This window comes from Miscanthus floridulus, chromosome 3, assembly GCF_019320115.1.
Source record: "Miscanthus floridulus cultivar M001 chromosome 3, ASM1932011v1, whole genome shotgun sequence".
In the NCBI taxonomy this organism is placed as follows: Eukaryota; Viridiplantae; Streptophyta; class Magnoliopsida; order Poales; family Poaceae; genus Miscanthus; species Miscanthus floridulus.
The window spans coordinates 76,566,478-76,587,021 of record NC_089582.1 but is presented as its reverse complement, the minus strand read 5'-3'; the positions used below and the strand labels follow the sequence as shown (position 1 = coordinate 76,587,021).

Sequence of the window (20,544 nt, the reverse complement as noted above, 5' to 3'; positions counted from 1 at the left end):
CTATAGTTCACGTAGTCGAAAATAGTGCACAACAGAAACTACTCTAGATTTTAGACAACGCGGTTGCATCATCTTGTGATTTTCATAACTCCATAACCAAAATAGATATGAGGGCAGTTCTTGTAGTCAAAGATAGATATCGAAGTCTACTATTGCCCATAATTTCTCTATGATTTTTGGTAGTCCAAAAACAGAGATATAAGCCAAAGAGTGCAGTTTGCGCCGAAGAAACAGAATAGAGAAAATAGAAGACAACCAAAACCTGACTATTTATTCCATTAATCCTCATACCTTAGGCCTATGAACTAAATGAAATTGTGGGAACACCCAACAAGATCATTGCAATCATTACAAAGATCCAAAACAAGCATAAACATAATGACAATTCAGCAAAGCAATAAATGTGCACAACTCAATCATTGACTTGACTTGCGATACTAACGTTTTTATTACATAAAGGGCACAAACACCTATTCCTTAACCAAGGTGTGGCTACGAGGGCATCTAGGGTAGCATCCCTTGCATGACAGCGAGGGCAACACATCTTCCACTTTCTTGATCCTAGATAGTCCGTCATGACTCCTTCATTCGTCATCCTCATCAAATGCTTCTTTCGGGTTGGGCATCACTAACACTTACTGGTGGCAACCCTGTAGTGATCTGATTCAGGCCACTTCTATAGTGTATTTGTTGATTCTTCTATGGGCAAAATTTAGCATAATGTCCTTCTTGTTGGCAACAATAACACATGATCTTAGCTGGATCTTTTGTGATGTCATACTCCACAGAATTGTTGCTTAGTGTGTTGTTGGCTTGCTGACTTTGAAGGTTCATCTTTGTTGGACTAGACCGCTTTCTAGCTCGCTTGATCCTTTGGGGTTGAAACTCCTTATAGGTGATCGTCCACCCATCTATGCATACCTCATGTGGAAAGAGTAGAGTAATCTTAACTTGAGAAACTTCTAACTCTAGAGTCTGAGTTTATCTGACCAGGCATTGGAGCTGGATGTAAGAATGTAGTAGAACTCAAATGTTGATTGCTTCCCAATTCTAGCTCTGGTGAGACCGCCTTCCTCTTCTTATCCACATTAGCTTCACAACTCGAGTTCACCTTGACTTCCCTCTTATTAGACTTGTTCTAAAGATAGGGAAAACCATAATGCTCGCAGCATTGACATTGACACTGGCTTCCGAGCGTATTACTACCAGCACCTTCATTGGACTTCATTTTCTTCTAAGCTTCTGCCACTTGTCTCTTCACTAGTCCCTTTGGTATGTTGGTTTGACCCTGTGGCAAGCACTGTTGAGAACCCCCTTGTTGAGTCATTCCTTCTAATACTTATTGCATAGCTACAAGCTTCTCCTTGTCGAACGCAATCAAGGACAAGATAGCCTGGTCCTCCTGACCTTTGATGCTGGTGGTCTTCTCATTATGACCCATCTATTTAGACGATGAGAAAGGATTGAGAATAGAGACAAGGTTTTCATAACAGAATAGAGGCCGAAGTGAGCATAACTTTTAGCAAATAACAAGGTTGGAGAGAAAGCAAAAACTAAGCAGAGATGAAAGCATGCTAAAACGTCTAGTTCTAACTAGGCTTACGTCCTACGGTTAGCATTGCTCTGATACCACTTTGTAGCACCCGGTTTTAAGAACAAAACCAGATACACACCATATGTGAGCCCAGAAAGTCAAATCTCACATATAGCTACAAATAAGGGTAATATCAAAAGATAATGCTCAATATATAACGTACTTAGTATAAAGGATATAACCTTAAATAGCAAACAGCGGAAAGACAACTCCGATCTTTGGGTGAAGACTCCAATTCCACAGGGACAACTGACTAGTTGATCACAAGCCTAACTCCTCCAGACTAGCAATCTGGTACCCATCTAGAATTTTTATCTAAATAATTGAAAAATAAAGCAAGCATAAGTACATGTCGTACTCAACAAATATAACATGGGGTTCATAAGGCTCAAAAGGCTAACACTGGTTAACTGTGATTAGCTTTTAATGAGTCGTGACTTCAGAAATAGGGTGGCAACAAGTTTATCCACAAGCTCATATAAACACATGATCAGGTAAACATGAATAATGAATAGCATAAACAGTAATCATTAGTGAGCATCTTCATCATCAGTATCATCAGTGTTCATCATCTATTCTATAAGGGTCCAAGGCCACTCATGACCATGAGCACGGCTGATATACCAGTTTTACACTCTGCAGAGATTATACACTTTCACTATGAGTCATGATTTACCCTTTCGCTCGAGGTGATAAGCCTCTTGACCCACTACCTAGGAAGGCCAACAGGGTTCACTATGAAGCCTTTCAAAGGTTCGTCTAACAAGTTAGGGCCATTAGATTCACTTGGCAAACAGATGTAGAGCCCCTCTTCTCGATGACACAATGACACGCAGCCTATACACAAGGGGATAGAGGCCACACTATACCCGATTCGTCAAGCCATTCTTATACCAATAAAGGTAACCACTAACAAGCTAGAAAAGATCCTCATACTAAGCTAAAGCCAGAGCCATGTAGCCCTCATAGTTGTACTGTAAGTCCCAGATGTTCGCTTACCATGTAGCCCTCATGCATGTGTCCTTAGGGAGATGAATCTAGAGCACCATATAATAGCCCAATGCTCTAGCCCCCTGATTCCATGTTGCTAAAAGCATCTTTTAGTGTTTATTGTATATACCATTAGCTAAGTTACAAGATCATGTTGTAGTTGAGCACTAGCATCATACTACCCAATGCAATACCCTATAGGTATCAAGGCACAAGGTACAAAGTAGTAGGAAATCCTTAGTGGTAATTAAGGTGGACACATGCAGTATGATAAGTGATTAATGGTGTATAGGACAACAAGGAAGATCCCATGCTATACTTGTCTTAAAACACCGACCCTTCAGTAAGCTTTAATCTTCAAGTCCTTCTTCTTCTTCTTGATCACCACATATATCTCACCGACTGGACGTAATCGTAGAACACCACACAAACATCCATACACATACATGCATAGCATACATTTACATCTACATTAGAACAATACACCAATCATAGAAAAATAAGTAAAAGAGTTTGAAATATGATTCTACGCATTGCTACGAACACACAGTCGCGAGAGACATGCTAATCGAAGCTATGATTTGAGAGAAACGGCTACCAAAAGATCCATTCATAAGAGAAAATATAAAACTATAAGCTTCATGTGTCATAACTATATAAAAGCTTATATAAATTGAATTAAGTCAAATTTTGATTTGAATTATAAACCTAAAGTAAAACAAATCATATTTTATTTATAAAATCCAGTTGCATAACTATTATCCAAATTAGAGTTTAAGCCATGAAATTCTAAAAATAGTGACATGATAAACATTGTTACTAACGCATAGATCTCTTTGTAATGAATCTAGTGCAACTTGAATAGGTCAAATCAGAGCTAAAACGTAGAAGATATGAATTAAACAAGATTTCCTTTAATAAAATAATAGATTAAATCTAACCTCAAATTTTAAAAGTTGAAATCATATCCAACAATAGTATGAACATGTAGATTATGGAATTACGAACCTAACACAAGTTGAACGGATCAAATCGGAGTTAAAACAAAGAAACTACGCATAAAACAAGATCAATGGCAATTCTGTAAATATTTTGAAATTAATTTCGTATAAAAATAATTAAAAACCGAATTAAAACAATCATGTGGACCGGGCGTCGTTTTTAGGAAAACACAGGGGTCAAAACATAAAAACTAGGGGCATATTTTGAATTATTTTCAACAGAGGGTGGACTACGGGTTGATTTAAGTAAAACAGAGGGTCTCTTTAGCAAAATGTCCGCGCAGTCAGCGCGGTCGTTGACATGGCGCACACGTGGTGACAGGTGGCAGCCTCTGAGTGGCTGATCTACGGTGAACCGCCTGCGTGGCGTGCTGACGCAGACAGTGCACCTGGTCTACACTGTGCTCATGGACCGAAGAGGTATCTTCTAATCTAGACCATAGATCTCAGATCGGACAGCTTGAAATGATTGGGAGGGATGGGGTCGCCGGCACAGTACCTAGACAGCGGTGCCATGGCCGAGGTGAGCTCGGCCTCGCTGGAATCTCGTCGAAACGGTGATTCTGTCTATCATTGGCCAAAAGGAGGACACGGGAAGGGAGCAGAGGCGCAAGCAAACTCAATCTAGGGTTCGGTGAGAGCCACGCGGGCAGAGAGACGGCGCGGTGCTCAAATTGGTGGCTCGAGAGATCCGGCGAAGCACCGGCGATGGCGTGAAGGTAGCAGAGAGCGAGAGAGAGCGCACGGATGGCACATGAGGCCTTCTTACCTAGACTCGAAGCTCGACTGATGGTCCTTGACGACGGCGTGGCAGTGGACGGTGACCACAGCGATGGCGGCGATTTCCTCTACTCGGCGAGATCTCGAGCGGGCAGCGGCGGCAGCAGTTAGGGCTCAAGGTGGCGCTGGGGTTGGCAGAGGGAAGCGGTGCACCTAGGGCTCGGTTTTATAGGGCCTAGGCGTGGCGCGCACGCCAAGACCGGGGTGTGGCGGCGGGGCGGATACAGACTACTCAGTGGAGTCCGGGCTGGCTACACGAGGTAGGAGAAGGGCCTAACTTGCGGGCCTGTGTTGTCGGTGAGCACGAAAGGGGGACCGGTTTGTCAGCCAAAGAGGGAGAGAGGACAGCGGGGACGCTGCCGCGCGGACTGCAGGCTAAGCTGGGGCGAGCGTGGTGGAGTGGGCCGAGGGAGAGAGCTGGGCCAGGAGAGGGAGTGAAGGGAAAGTGGGCTGCAGCCATGGAGGGAGAGTAGGACAGGCCGGCTTGGGCCCACAGGGAGGCAAAGGGAGAGGAGAGCAGTCCTTCGGGCCACATTGTGGTAGAAATAATGTTTCCATTTTCCAAACATTTTCTATTTTTCTTTTTCAATCCAAATTCAAATATGATCCAATTCAAATTCAAATATAGTTTCAAATGTACTTTTCAATTCCAATAAAAATGAGCAATTTTAGTAAGCTTCCAAAAATATATTTTACAACCCTTTTTAAACTCTTTTATTTGCCAATTCTCTTTTTCTTTCTTTTCTTTTACTTCAAAGCCATTTTTAATTTATTTCCAAAAGCAATTCAAACCATTTTCAAATTTACAAAAACATTTTGAATCCATTTTGAATTTTGGATTCAACCACTCATTGCAATAGATCAAATGCACCGCCATGTATGCACATCCATGTTGCTACCTTATGATAAATTTTAAATTAATGAAAAAATTTATTTTCCTATATTTCATGTGCACAAAAATTCATAAATTAATCATTTCAAACCTATTTTCAAAATTGAAATTTTTAGGGTGTTACAATAACGGAAAATTAGAGCCTAGAGCGGTTAAGTGTATCTGGATATAAATCTGGAGTCAAGGGATATAAGCTGTGGAATCCAGAAACTAGAAATGTTGTGATTAGTAGAAATGTTGTCTTTAACGAACATGCTATGTTACAAGACAAAGATTTTCCCGTCGATGGTCAACAGAAGTCAAGTGTTCTGGTGGAGCAGTTTGTTGATGCACCAAGAAAATAAATGAATAGTATTTTAGGCGAACCTATTACTAAGGATTTCTCTATTGTTGAGAATGTTCCCATTGTTTCGCAGTCGCCACCACCACGACAGCGTTCCATTGTTGTTGATAGGCCCAGGAGGCAAATTATAGAACCAAAGAGATTGATTAATGAAATTAATATTGCTGCTTACTCCCTCCGTCCCTTAATATTCGTCGTTTTAGACTTGTACACGGTTATCAAGGACAGTAGCCTGTGACTCCACCAGCCCTATAGAGCAACCAGCCTGAGACTCCACCAAGTCATTATTGCTTTGTTCTTGTGTCGGTGGTGTGAGAGGGGGAAGGGGTAAGGCTGCAGCCTTCTACACTGCGATAGACAGGTGGATGTGATAAGATGGTACTACACCTATACACTTGCTAGGCCAACGACAGTTAATTAGGGACAACACATAAAAGCTAAAACGACCAACATAAAGGTACAGAGGGAGTATTCTTTAAGTGTGACAGAAGAAATTGTGAAGGTAATACCGAACCTTCTACTTACTCAGAGGCTATTAATTCAACTGATTGCAGTAACTGGGTGACTGACATGCATGATGAAATGGAGTCACTTGATAAGAATGGCACTTGGGACTTGGTAAAATTACCAAAAGAAAAGAAGCCTATTCACTGCAAGTGGATTTTCAAAAGAAAGGAAGGAATTTCCCCAAGTGAAGAAGTGAGATATAAGGCAAGGTTGGTTGCCAAAGGCTATAGCCAAATTTCAGGAATTGATTACAATGATGTATTTTCCCCTGTTGTGAAGCATAGTTCTATTCGAACTTTGCTTAGTATTGTTGCCATGCATGACTATAAGCTTGAGCAGTTGGATGTTAAAACTGTATTCTTACATGGGCAATTAGAAGAGGACATCTATATGGATCAACTAGAAGGTTTTGTTGTTCCTAGAAAAGAAAACCTGGTTTGCAGGTTAAAGAAATCTCTTTATGGTTTAAAACAGTCTCCTAGACAATGGTACAAAAGATTTGACTCGTTTATGATCTCTCAGGGCTTGAAGAGATCAGATTATGATAGTTGTGTTATTTAAAAAACATCAAGGCTCAACCATTTATTTGCTTTTGTATGTTGATGACATGTTGATTGCTGTAAAAGATAACAAGGAAATAGCAAAACTAAAGGCACAGTTGAATAACAAGTTTGAGATGAAGGACTTGGGTGCAGCAAAGAAGATTCTTGGCATGGAAATTATCAGAGCAATACATGTTGGAAATTATTAGAGAAAGACATGAAACTAAGCCAGTGAGTACACCTTTAGCTGCACATTTTAGATTATTTGCAGCTTTATGTCCACAGTCAGATAAAGACATGGAGTACATGTCTAAAGTTCCGTACTCGAGCGCGGTTGGTTCTCTTATGTATGCCATGATTTGCTCTCATCCGGATTTATCTCATGCATTGAGTGTTGTTAGTAGATACATGGCCAATCCAGGTAAAGAGCATTGGAAGGTTGTCCAATGGATTTTCAGATATTTGCGTGGTACTTGTTGGTTATGTGGACTCTAATTATGCTAGTGATTTGGATAAAAGGTCACTCACAGGTTATGTATTCACCATTGGTGGTTGAAAAGCAAGTTTGCAAGCTACAGTTGCTTTATCTACAATGGAAGCCGAGTGTATGGCTATTTCTGAGACATGCAAAGAAGCTATTTGGTTGAGAGGTTTGTACAATGAGTTCTGTGGTGATAAATCTTGCACCACTATATTTTGTGATAGTCAGAGTGCTATATGCCTTACAAAAGATCAAATGTTTCATGAGAGAACAAAGCATATCGATGTTAGATATCACTATATTCGAGAAATTATTGCCCAAGGTGATATCAAAGTATGCAAGATTAGTACTCATGACAATCCTGCAGACATGATGACAAAGTCTGTTACTGCTAATAAGTTTGAGCTTTGCTCAAGCTTAATTGGTGTTACAGTTTAGTCCATAAGATTTTATGGTGCATGGTGATGATGACAATTGAAGGCATTTTATCAATGATTCTTCATTTGATTGAAGAAGGGAATTCGTCTCAAGGTGGAGTTTGTTGGTATATGCTCCGAATTCCTAAAGGCTTCTACATGCACCTACTGTTGGACAACGTCTAATTTAGCTTGTCCTACATCGCCAAGGTGTTTTGTGGTAGCATGCTTGCATGTTGCTTGGGTTCTGTTCAGCCACTTGTTATTTGGATTTGACTGCATGCTTCGGCCTGTATAAACTAGTTGAACGCGTATGCAAAAGTGTAACACAATTAGCAGAACTCTTCTGCGTTTTCAATTCCTCTTCCTCTTGTAATATGCTTGGGTTGAGTTACCAGTTGTAAATCCCTTGCATTTGTAGACTTCCAGATATATTGAATAGTGAAGATTACCTTTGTGTGTTCGTGTATTGATTTCCAGAGTTTCCACATAAATTAGTCTCTCATGATTGTGATCATACTTATTTTGTCAGTTCTTTCCTAACACTCCATGCCACCACCATCTCTTTGAACTCCCCACCAGGGCCATCGTTTCCGTTAGAAGTAACTGAGAAGAGAAGGAAAGAGTTGCAATTCAAGAGTCGGATAAGCTAAAACAGGCTAGCAATGTTGTGGATGGGACGAGATTTGAGCATATTGAACATTTTAGGCTTGATTTTGGTGTAGAAACTAGTCCAGAGCCCAGGGGTTTGAGACCTCCCCTGAGACACCAGAGAGACTTCTCTACCTAGCTCCACAAACTTCAAATTTAGAAATTGATTTGTTCAGAGACAAAGGGAGTACAAAATAAATGAATGGTCAAGTGTAAATTAAGAAACCTTGCCATTAACGCCTTATAAACTGGACAAACAGTAATAAGCTAGCCACATCTGCTATAACAAGAAGCAAAATATCATATGCCATTGTTAAGGACGAGTATTTTTAGCCTCATCGAGGAATCCTATTAACAAAAGCTACATTGAAAATCTCTGTTGACCTTTCACATATGCCATCCAAAATCAGGCCGCCCAAGGTCCACCAAGATACATGGAACCAGTCCAACACAACACGACAAACAGAGAAAACAATAATTCAATCAATATGCTTCTAAACTAAGAGGATTCTATGTACAACCGTGTCAAACACGAGCTTCCTATATGTCATGCGCTAGACAACCAATATGAGAATCAACCATCGCCGGGCCTACCTAGGACTCCGGAGCAAATTGCACTCTTCCACAAAGCATAAAAATGCCAAATAGAGGCCCCCAAAGGCACATATTAGAGAAGCTGCTGCCGGAGCTGTTGGTTCTCCCTTCTTAGTTGCTGCACTTCTTTTGTCAGGCCTTCCACCTTTTCCATGACCAAGTTCAGCACGCCTGACATTTCAATCTGTTTCTCGCAGAAAGGTTCATTGTGTCAAAAAAGAAGAATGTATTAAAACAAAGGGTAAATAAAAAGATTGAGCACATAGAGCAAACAAGCATTTCGAAATCATAGGTATGGGTTCAGAACTTCAGACAAGGAATCGAATTAACAGTGACAAATGTGCAATCTCATCTAGTGTCAGACAATTTATGATTGTACCAAAGAAATGCAAGACAGAAAAATAGCAAGCTGCCTTCCTCTTTCAAAACAAAAGAAAAATAAGAGCAATAGTTTATTTCATTGATAAATATTCCTAGTGTTAACTTAAAAACAGATCAGCTAGAGTTGGGTAAGGGGATTAAAGGCTCAACTAGTCTATTGTATATGCTTTCATATTTTTTTCCATGGGTGTAGAAACAAAAGGAGCTCCTTACATAAAAAATCTACGGATACAACAACAACAACAACAAAGCCTTTAAGTCCCAAACAAGTTGGGGTAGGCTAGAGTTGAAACCCAACAGAAACAATCAAGGTTCAGGCACGTGAATAGCTGTCTTCCAAGCACTCCTATCTAAGGCTAAGTCTTTAGGTATATTCCATCCTTTCAAGTCTCCTTTTATTGCCTCTACCCAAGTCAACTTCGGTCTTCCTCTGCCTCTCTTCACGTTACTATCCTGACTTAGGATTCCACTACGCACTGGTGCATCTGGAGGTCTCCGTTGCACATGTCCAAACCATCTCAAAAGCAAACTATAGAATCATGATGAAAAAACATTTTAATTGCACTCATGGCAGTTACCAAAAAAAAACATTACTTCATCGTTTTCATCGTATATTCAGCAATAAAACAAGATAAATCTTCAATAAAGTTGTACATTTCCAACATAAAAAAAGCAACACCTCTGACAAAATGTTGCACACAGTGAGACATTCTACTATGAACGCCAATAACGCGTGATGGGGTTGCGCTTCCCCAATTGGCGCGCCGCCCACCACTGACCGCCCCACCGTGGCGCGGTAGGGTCTCGCCGGAGCTCCACAGCAGTGGCCCCGGAGCTCTGTCGAGACCCTACAGCGCCCGTGGCGACCTCCTTCCCCTTCCCCCACCGCCACCATGTGGCCGCTACCGTGGAGCTCTGGCGAGACCCTACCACACTCGTGGCGACCTTCTTCCCCTTTCCCCACCGTCGCCATGGCCACACCCCTGCCCCAATCCCGCCCGGCCGCCTTCTCCGCCGCCCGGTCCGACGACATCGGGCGCATTTGGATCTCGCCCGGCCCTGTGTCGCCTTGACGAGTGCGGACACCGAGGACAGGTGGGCGTTTGGTTCCCTTGCTCAGGTTTCTCGGGGACTGCGCTGGTGAGTTTTGCCAAGCTTCCGTGGGACAGCCGGATCCGCTCTCGGGAGCGGACAAGGATCTTGGTTTCTGCTGCGGGTACAGCTACGCAAGGCGAGGCGAGGCAGCGTTGGGAACCATACACGCCCATCACCTCCGCCTCTGCCTCGCCGCTGTCTCTCCCGTCCCCACTGCTGGGCCTGTCTGCCTCCCTCGACCCCATTTTTAAGGCTGCCGGAGATGGAGAAGAAGAGAGAGAGGAAGAGAAGAGAGGGAGAGGAAGACTATTGGGCGTCTCGCGATACAACCAGAGCGTGACGGGCCGTCAGATAGATTTTGCGTTCTACTATAGCTTCAAGAAACCACACTTTTGACAGAACTACCAGTTCTATTTTGCAGAGTCTCTGCGCAAGCTTTTCTCACTTCAATAGGGCGAGAAAACAGGCACACCATGATCATTGTAAAACTACCGGTCCAGGTAATCAGGTGTTTTCTACAACAGAACAAAAGAGGTTTTCTAAAACTACAGAGCAGCAATTTGTGGTTCTGTGAAATGGCTTCAAAATTAGTGTGAATATTTGACAGAAACCACAAACTATGTGTTTCCAAGAAATTAATTGAGAAAAATTGGGAGTGCGCTGATATAGACATTTGGGTTTTGCAGCAGCAAGTTCATAACTGTATCTTTATACATTTATAAACAACTAAAATAGTATCTACGGGATTTGATATCATGTAACCTTCCTAAACATTAAAATCCTTTGTTCAAACTTTCAAGATTTAAAAGGCATTGATTTCAAAAAATGGAAGTTAATTAACTGTAATAAATGTGTTTATCTGAGCTCCAATGTTCTTGTTTAAATCTCTCCATTTTTTTGAATTTCCAATGAACTTTTTAATTAAGGTGAATTATGCAGATATATCTTGAGTTCAGAACAAATGACATTATTGACACATAGGCTAATAAACCTATGCGGGAGATTCTAAACTCATGAAGCTAACAACCTGCCTCAACCATCATAGGTGGTTAGCCACTACTGCAATTATAGTGGAAGGGCATGCAGGTGCAGGAAACTGAATATTTCATGCAACTAATACATTATTTCAAAAGGATGCAGTTAGCATGGCAAAGGAAAGCACTAGACTACTAGTGGTACATAAAAAATAAAATCAGGGGGCAGTTATCACAATATGTCCACTACTTTAAATTATTTCTATATGAAAAAAAAGTGCAGCTTTACTATTGCTTGCACTAGCCTTATCATGTATTAGGCCTTATGAAACACAACACAAGGCAGCATAAACATATGTATGTTGGTGTATGGTTGTTCTGCAGATGCAAGCTGTAAGTAAGATTGTGTTTGGCTGCTTATATTTTGTTGCACGTGATCACCTCCATGTTCTAGTAGAAGTGGGCAAGGTGAAGATTCCATTTTTGTGAGCCTCATCAACTTGTACAAGCCTGTATTGCATAATACGACCAAATCTAGCATACTAACTAATGCAACATTTGGCCTCCTTTGAGCACTGTGCAACCCTGCACAGGCCTCTATGGGACACAGGTTAATTGCACAAACTAATGCAGGCAACCAAACGCAACCTATGATGCTTGTGTCCACAAATCTGATCTAGGTGAGCCCACCATACAGAACTTATGAAGATCTTGCATGGCATTGGAGGCTTGGAGCAGGTTATATAGGTGTGTGCCATTGAGAACAAAACAAAGTCAGCTTAAAATCAAATCTTGAATCTATGAGTCAAAACTTGAAGCACAAAGCAACCCCACCACATTGAGCTAGAAATTTTACCTCCTGCATGTGAAACTGTCTTAAAAGTTCAATGTGGAGATTTCTCACATCCTCATGGATGGACTTCTGGACAGACCCAAGAGATTCTTCAAGCATGCGCTGCACATACTGAAGTGAGAAGGAAGCAGCGCCATGTTGATCAGATGAAGAACCTGTGTTTGCCAGTTGTGGTGGCACTACCCCCTGATAAATAGAATATAACAGTTCAGAAAATCATGCTGTTAAAACATTTTAGTCATACTAGTTGCACTAGTAAACAAGAACTTCTTACATTGCTTGCTAGAGGGATTGCAGATGAAGAGGCAGCTGCTGCTTCTTGTCTTGACAAAATGCTACTGAGCAACTCATCTTTTGTTTCTGCTCCCGTCTTCTTTGATTTTGGTGAGCCAAATGCTGAAGCTAATCCATCACTAAAAACAGATGATGAGCTCATTCTATCAGTATATGTTGTGGGTCTCCACATAGAAGTGGATTGTGCTGCTCCTGGTTGATCAGGAATCACAGCTGGCATAGTTTTGGAAACATATGATGAGGAAAGTGAACTCTGAAGATTACGAGAGGATGCGTCCAGGGAAGAGTGTGCATTGCTCAAGATGCCCTTGTTTTGTAGATTCATTAAAATGTTACTTGTAAGAGAACCCTTCAGTGAGTGACTGGGCGCTGAAGCTGAATCTTGTAAGGCTGTAAATGCCAAGCCACCAGTTGGAAAGGCTGAAGACCCAAAGCGTGACATCTGTTGACGTTGGGTTAGCCTGTCTGGTAATGCATTTACAGTTGCTGTCTCTGGTGAAGATACAGATAGTTCACTCTTCCATGATGGCATGGATGTAGTAGTCACAGATGAGATGCTATCCTGTACAATGCAAACATGTATAACAACATCAGGAAAAAAACTATATGGGTTATCCTTTCACGATGAGACATGTGCCCCCTGAAACATAAGCATATAAGTTTTTCATGAAGGACCTGTCTTGAATTTGCAGTAGACCGCCAATCTGCAATCGGATGTGGCTCATCATTGCCTTCCATATACGAATACTTCCTGGTTGCTGAAAATTTCTTTTCCCCGGGTTTATCATCTTTTTCGGCATCATCACTTCCATGCTCATCCCACCAGTTGCCACTAGATGGTGTGAAAGGCTGGACATCAACAAGTGGAGAAAATACATCCATATCATCCTTCAGATTATAGTTACTACGAGGAGCCTGTAGCTTGATAACGGTCCACCAGACAGCGGACGAGTTCTATATGGAGTTCCTCCGTAGTATAAGAATTTGAGGTTGAAAGATAGCCACTTGTGTTTGCTGTCAAAGAAGAGCGAAGACTTGTAGTGGCCACTCCAGAGCCAAGACTTGTAGGTGTTGCTGAAGGCAAGGGATCTGGCATAAGAACAGACTCTTCACTAGTTCCCCCAAGAAGAGCAACTTCAGAAGAACTGTTCTCATTAACAACGACAGGCTTCGACCGTTGCCAGCATAAACCTGTCACAGCCTGAAATTGTAATTTCACGAGTGTTAAAAACAAATTAAAGAGTAAATTGTGGGCGTAAGAATTTCGTGAAGCAGTCTTTATGTAAAACCATCAGTTCATTTTAATTATTAATTTAAATAGGATACTTTTCAATTATCAGGTTCACATGACAATGATTCAGCAAAAATACATAGGAATGTATTTCATTGCCAGAGACTTCTCTCAACTAAATACAATTTTGTTTTCATCCAGGGATTTGTTGTTTCGAGAAAGAGTACAGAAGATTGTACGAGAAAAAAAAAAGAAAGAGCACAGAACTACAAAGTACAACAGGAAACAGAATTTTCTGCAAGTCAACAACAATTTGCAGACCAAAGAGAAGATGATTGTGGTTTCTCACCTCAGAGGTATTATATGCACGAAGGATGGTCAATGGCTTTGATTTTCCTCGAACATCATAGAACACCACACGTCCACTATTTGTACCTGCTGCTAATATAGTACCATCATCATTATATGCCAATGAGGAGAATGGAGCCTCATGAGGAATAGTTTGTGTTGGCCGTCTTGACCCTGAATCTAACATGTATAACTTCTTATCAAGGCCCACTGTAGCAATTGTCTGCAAAGACAAAATATAAACCTCAAGTGTGGGAAAGACATTATTCATTCAGACATGAAATGCCAGCTGCATTTATAACCACAAAACCTTATCGCTGGATGGTGAAATACAAACACCACTTGTGGGTGCAGAATGTTGCTTCAGCCATGAAACCTGCACAACAGCGGCTAGTCAATTCAAGAAAATTAAAGCAAGTATAAGCAGAAGAAAGCTGATCATGCAGATCAGTTATTTTAATATATCAATAGATTATATGTTTAGTCAGAATGAAGAATCAATTCAAGCAAGTCATTTATAGTACCAGAAACAACAGAATAATAATCACAGCTACATAAAGACTCAAGAGTCAAGATGAGTACTACATGTATTTTACCTTCAAACCTCTGTCAACCAGATAAAAAACAAGGAAATGCGAATTTAAGTTTCCAAGAAACAAAGTCCCAGTGGAAAAAAATATATAGCTAGAAATGTTCTAAAATGCACCCTGTTCCACCCATCAGGGAACTGGTCAGCAGCCTGCCTCAGCAAATTTGGTAAATACAGGAGCTAAGTGGCCAGCCCATCAGTTTGGCACAGGTCCAGCTTCTAGCTCCATCTCAGGTCTGGACATCATTAACTAAAATAAATTGTCTTGAGCCTCTATTTTCAAAAGGAAAGAAGCTAGTACCAAAACTTCAGAATGGGGCTTCGGCATTAATCAGGGTTGTTCAACATTCGATCACCGAACACTTTTCCATTCTAATCACTAGGCTAATCAAGCCCTCAAGGCCCAGATATGGCTCCATCTCTGTTTGTCTTTCTCTGTTCACCGACCTTCCTACGTTCAACCTGCATGTCCAGGTTGCCCCATAGAACCCTGTTTGCAGAACGTAAAATTATGCATAAGCTGGCCTTTCCCACCTGCCCAGAAAAGTTGGTTCTTAGACAAGCTGCTGTACAGAAAGCTGGATGTTGGGATTTTTATAGCTTTTTACAAACATCTACCATTCGTCATCCCTTTCCTCCAGCTCCAATCCCTGGTGCTGTAGCCAAAATCAAGCACTCACACAACCCCAAATCGAGGAAGCCGCCACACCCGTAAGTCACAGCTCCTCCCTCGGCAAATGGTCAGCTCACACAGCCACAGCTTTTCCTACCGTGGCACACATGCAGCTCCAGTAGCCAAAACTCACGCTTCGCAACTCTGGCCACCTCCAAGAGAACCAAGCTCACAGGGATATCATAGGGGACCTCGACAACGGAGGGGATCTCGGTGGGGTCTCAACCATTGGAAGACGACAAAGCAGACAGCGGCAGCATGGCCGTGGCGAACAGAGGCAGAGGCAGATCAGGCGAGCGAACAAGCTTGTTAGGGGCAGACAGTATAAGAAGCTGATCTGCCCCCACTGGGCCCTGCTGACAGGAAAAGTCAAGGGCAGTTCATTTTGGAGAACCAGGGGGGGGGGGGGGGAGGTGAGGGGTGGATATCAGCACAAGCTACGTGTTTGCACATGGTGGGCTTATTCTTAAGCAAATGCTGGTTGAGAAGCGGTGCCTAATAGGGCCTAGGTGCCCTACGGAGGAACTTGCTGGTACCCTGCTCCAAGCTTAGCACCTTTTAGAATACATGGAGCTAACACAGCTTTCTCTACAGGCACTACAAAAGGCCATGCTGCAAGACAAAATGTCGGTATGCACAACAGAGTATAATGACTGTATGGTATATATATAGAAAGATAACATTACTGTAATTTTTTTAGGGAATACCATAATAACTTTCCCTATCATCTATATGATAGCTATCTTGAAGGCGGTATTTTATTTTGATTTTAATGTTTAACTCTATAACACTTGAACAACAGAAGAATAAGTACAACATAAGCAGAACCCCATGGATTCCGGTACCTTAGGAGACTTTGCAGTTGTATCCCAAAGATGCACAGAACCATCATCTCCAGCTGTCACCAACAAATGCCTACTATTTCGTGAATAATCAAGCACTCTCAGAACCTGACCTTGCATAAATAATTCAGGAAAACTAATAAATTCTAAAGGTCAAAATTTGAAATTCAGGTACTCCTAGGACCTAATGTGAGGCATGCGCATTTTACACAAAAACACAAAGAAGTAAATAAATTTACCTGTCCGTTTGGATCGCTAAGTTCAGCAGCACGTGCTCCAGAAGCAAGATTATGAAGAATCAGGTCCCCCTTCATGCTGATCGATGCCAAATGTTCATCTTTGCAGTTATACATTACGCCAGTAATTGTGTCAGTGTGACCACTTAGCCATTTGATACATCTCTTCCGCTGCAAATCCCATATCCTAACAATATGGTCGCTTCCACCAGAACAGAGATATCGAGAACCTTTGTTGCTAAAACTGATAGAATAAATGCACTCCTAATAAGAAAGTATAGGTTGCCAGGATCAGCCATGGGCACATATTACCAAATAAAGTTATAAAGGTTTGAAATATCATCAGATGATTATTCAGTAATCCCACAATGCACGCAGGGAGAGAGAGAGCAGTGCCATATGCTCAATTGCTCATGTTAGATGCTGGGTAGGAAATTTCAGAGGAACGAAGCACTACTGTGAGGCTTTTATTTGTTAAAGTGGCTAAAAAATTTAAAGAATAGCAAAATAAATCTATATTAGGGTATAAAAGAAAGAAACCCAATAAAACAAACTAACATATATAGCGAAAAGATGTCATTATAGTCACCAATGTTGCTTTGTTGTCAATGCCAAGAAAAACTCTAAAAAATACAAAATACAAATGGACTAAAGCACAAAAACAGTAGTGTTAAAATGAACTATTTCGCCCTCAGGTATTATTTGGGTTGATCGTTTCATTTTTGTCCTAAAAACTGCTTGTCTAGAGAAAAGGCATGGCTCAGTGCATGCAATTAGTCCAAATTTAGCATGTTTATCATTTACGGAAAAAGGTAAGAAATGAATAAGCAATACAGCAATGCCTATGTACATCCTGACATTACTAATAGATAACAATGTTATCAGATCGTTTAATCTCGATTAATCGTCCTTATCGGTACCTAGCACTCGATTAGGCACTCCGATTCGATCAGAGCGATCATCGATTAATCACGATAAATCGTCCAACTAGGTGTCCTGACCGATCAGACACCAAACAGGCAGATGGGCTGCTTTAGACTAGGCAAGCTCTGTTTGGGTGAGGCTCATTAGGGTTTCTCTTTTATACCTCTCCCCCACTCTTTCCCTCACCTCCTTAGTCCTCACCCCCAGCCTCCAGCCGTCGGCTGCTTGCTGTGTGTGCAGCTGGCCAGCTGCATCTCTTCCAGATGTATACCAGGAAGTGTCCAAGGACTGCTGCAGCTCCAGATATCATTGATGAAGACGATGACCATGATGCGAGAGATGAAGCACAAGATCAGCCAGATGCATCTAATGCTGAAGCAGGAATGGAGGTGGATGGAGACTCGGGTGGACCTGCAACTGCTAGAGATGTAGGCTTTAACCAGAAATATAGTCTTGATGCTCGATTTCTACTATATAAGTATATAGTATATGGTATATATACCATACATATATGATATATGTCCTGCTATATACAGGACGATTATATGGACTACTAGACCGATAAGAGGTCGATTAATCGTCCTGATCGTCGACTAATCGTCCTGATCGGTACCAGGGAGATTAGCAACGATTAGCCGATTTAATAACATTGATACATAAACAGGTAACATTTTCAGAAAATGCAGATAAATCCCCAATAAGCGTGGCAAATGCATGGTTGTTAGGCATAATACATGAGCACAGAATCATACTAATGCCTGATACCTCTATGTCATCACCACGGTCAACAGTTGATGTTGGTAGTTGTCCTACATTTTGACCCTTTTTATGCCACAATGAGATCCTTTTATCATCCCCAGCGCTTGCTACAATAAGATCTGCACGTTAAGAACAAATGGTTGTTAGTGCTATTGCTTCTATTTGCAGCTTTACAGTGCAATACAATGAGAAGTCGTTTTTTGAACATATTGAGGTTCTGTTTCAAAAAAAAACATATTGAGGATAATGTCTTATAAAATATATTCAGTTAGGGAAACAATGGAACGCTAAATGTAACATGACAGATGTTACACTAAAAATAAAAAGAAAACCAAAACTGTTTCTTAGCGTTTTACATGTGAAACATAGAAAAAAAATATATTAATAAAGTTCTCTATCACTCACTGCAGGAAAGAAATGGATATCCTGTCCTCCACTGGTTTTGGTTGATGTATCTGTAAGTATGTAAATACAAATAAACATGATGGAAAGGCTAGAAGTTGACATTTTAGCCTGATTGCTCTAGGATATACTGCAAATAACTCCAAGCATTAGCAGGGAAGGTAGCCATAACTAACATCCGTGGTATGATAGTTTTGCCAAGGGACAAAGAGTACTAATTGTACTTAAAGCATATGGTTTGTTTGGTAAAGCTACAAATTCAACTTCAGGCCAATAGATGTGTAAGCTTGTTAGATACTGCTGTGCGATATCATAGAGCTCCATTGTCAAGTAAAAACATAAAGCCAATAGTGTGTACACAGCAGTGCAGAATAAAATGTCAGAAAGTGTAAGCGCAGTACAAAAGTGCTCGCTAGCTCAATCTCCAACAGAAAATCAATATTCTGCATAGTTCCTCTGAACATTAAACTGCAAATATGAACGATCATGTAGTTCTCAGAAACAAATTGCAGCAGTAGAAGCAGCAGTGGTGCATTTGTCGACATTGATTTTCTTTTGAAAATAGGCAAAGCTCTGATTTCCTAATAGGAAAAAAAAAAAAAGATACCAGCAACAGAGATAGGACATGCATAACCTCAGTAGCCCCAAATGGCATCCTGATTTGAGACACTGCATCAGCGTCTATGGGATCAGACAAAGCTCATCAACTAATCAGTGCAAAATTTAGACCACGAGCACCCGAATGCTGATGGCTCAGGGCATGGTCTTACACTACCTACCAGCATAACCACTGCCCTAAATGGGTACTATAAAATCTTCCCATGATCCAACCATAATGCAGCAAACGACAGCAATCGATCTCAACGAGAATTTCAAGTGTTGGATCGAACCATCCAATGCTAACACGTACGGAGCTCGTAGCTACAGATCCTCGGGTGACGAAGCAAAGCGACCGAATTCAGGGGATCTGACTATCTGAGAGCACGCGTAGGGGGGCACTCACTGGTGTGGTTCCACTTGACGGCGTTGACGGGGTGCGCGGGCGCGGGGGTGTAGGCGAGGACGCAGGGGTCGCCGGTCTCCACCGTGACGTCGAAGAGCTTCACCGTGTCGCCGCCGCACGTCGCCAGCAGCGGCGCCGCCGGATCCACGAACCCCATCGTGCCACGGGCGGAGGGGGCTCGAGGATTTGGGGTTTGGAGGCAGAGCGACGGCGTGGGGTTTGGAAGTCCAGCGGCGGCGGAGGAGCAGGAGCAGATTTGAAAATTGGAATGGGTTTGGAGAGTTTATTTTGTTCGGTTGGGACGAACTTTGGTAGTGGAACCGGCTATTGACGTTGGGAGAGGAAGACAAGAGCGGACGCGGGACCCACCCAGGGCCCCGGCCGGCTGATCTGCTGACTTGTGTAGTTGCGTTGTGTGCAATGCAAGGCGAGACTAGCTGCCACCGTAGGCCCTATCAGTTCGTGCCCTTTTTTTATACTCAACGCTTGTTCCCGCCCGCAGCAAAAATACGAGTAAAAACAATAGAGGTTCATAAATGTTTAGAGAGCTGTCATTCAAGTTTATCAACTCTCATTACGCATTTTTTGAGTCCCTAAGGGAGCCCAATGCACTGCCTAGCATGTTGCCCCATCTACCACGGCATCGAACTCACACCTAATGGTGGTCTTGTGGAGCTCCTTGCTACACTTAGCTTGGCACAAATGATAATCAAGTCTAAAGTACCTACAAAACAACTTATCGGTAGCACCGTGAGTAAATTGTGCGCCCTCAAAAATCAACCAACTCTTTGGAGTTGGGCCGGGAGCCGCTGAGCGATGGACCCAACGAGGGTACCCCACCAAAGGCTCAGTGCACTCCCCGCGCCTTGACCTATGGCCACACAAGAAGGACAGCCCGAGAGGATCGGGGCCTGCTATCGAAGCTTCTAGAAGGGTGTGGCGCACCGGGTGATCAGGAGGCCCCGAGCTAGAGCCCAGAAGCTCTTGATCACCCGGCCCACGGTAGGCTTCGATCAAAAAGAGGGGTGCCCCCGGGCCTTGAGTTGGTAACTCCCAGACGAGTTCACCGAACCCTCTTTCGGGCCACAGACCTATGTGACATAGGACTAAAAAAGGGGTCAGCACCTCTACTACTCAGCCCCGATAGCC

The 20,544-nt window shown here is 42.2% G+C and overlaps 1 pseudogene; it reads right to left on the bottom strand.

Annotated features, from left to right (window-relative positions):
- Window positions 1-8,486: 8,486 nt before the first annotated feature.
- On the bottom strand, window positions 8,487-19,715 carry LOC136541796 (protein NEDD1-like; annotated as a pseudogene).
- Window positions 19,716-20,544: the final 829 nt, after the last annotated feature.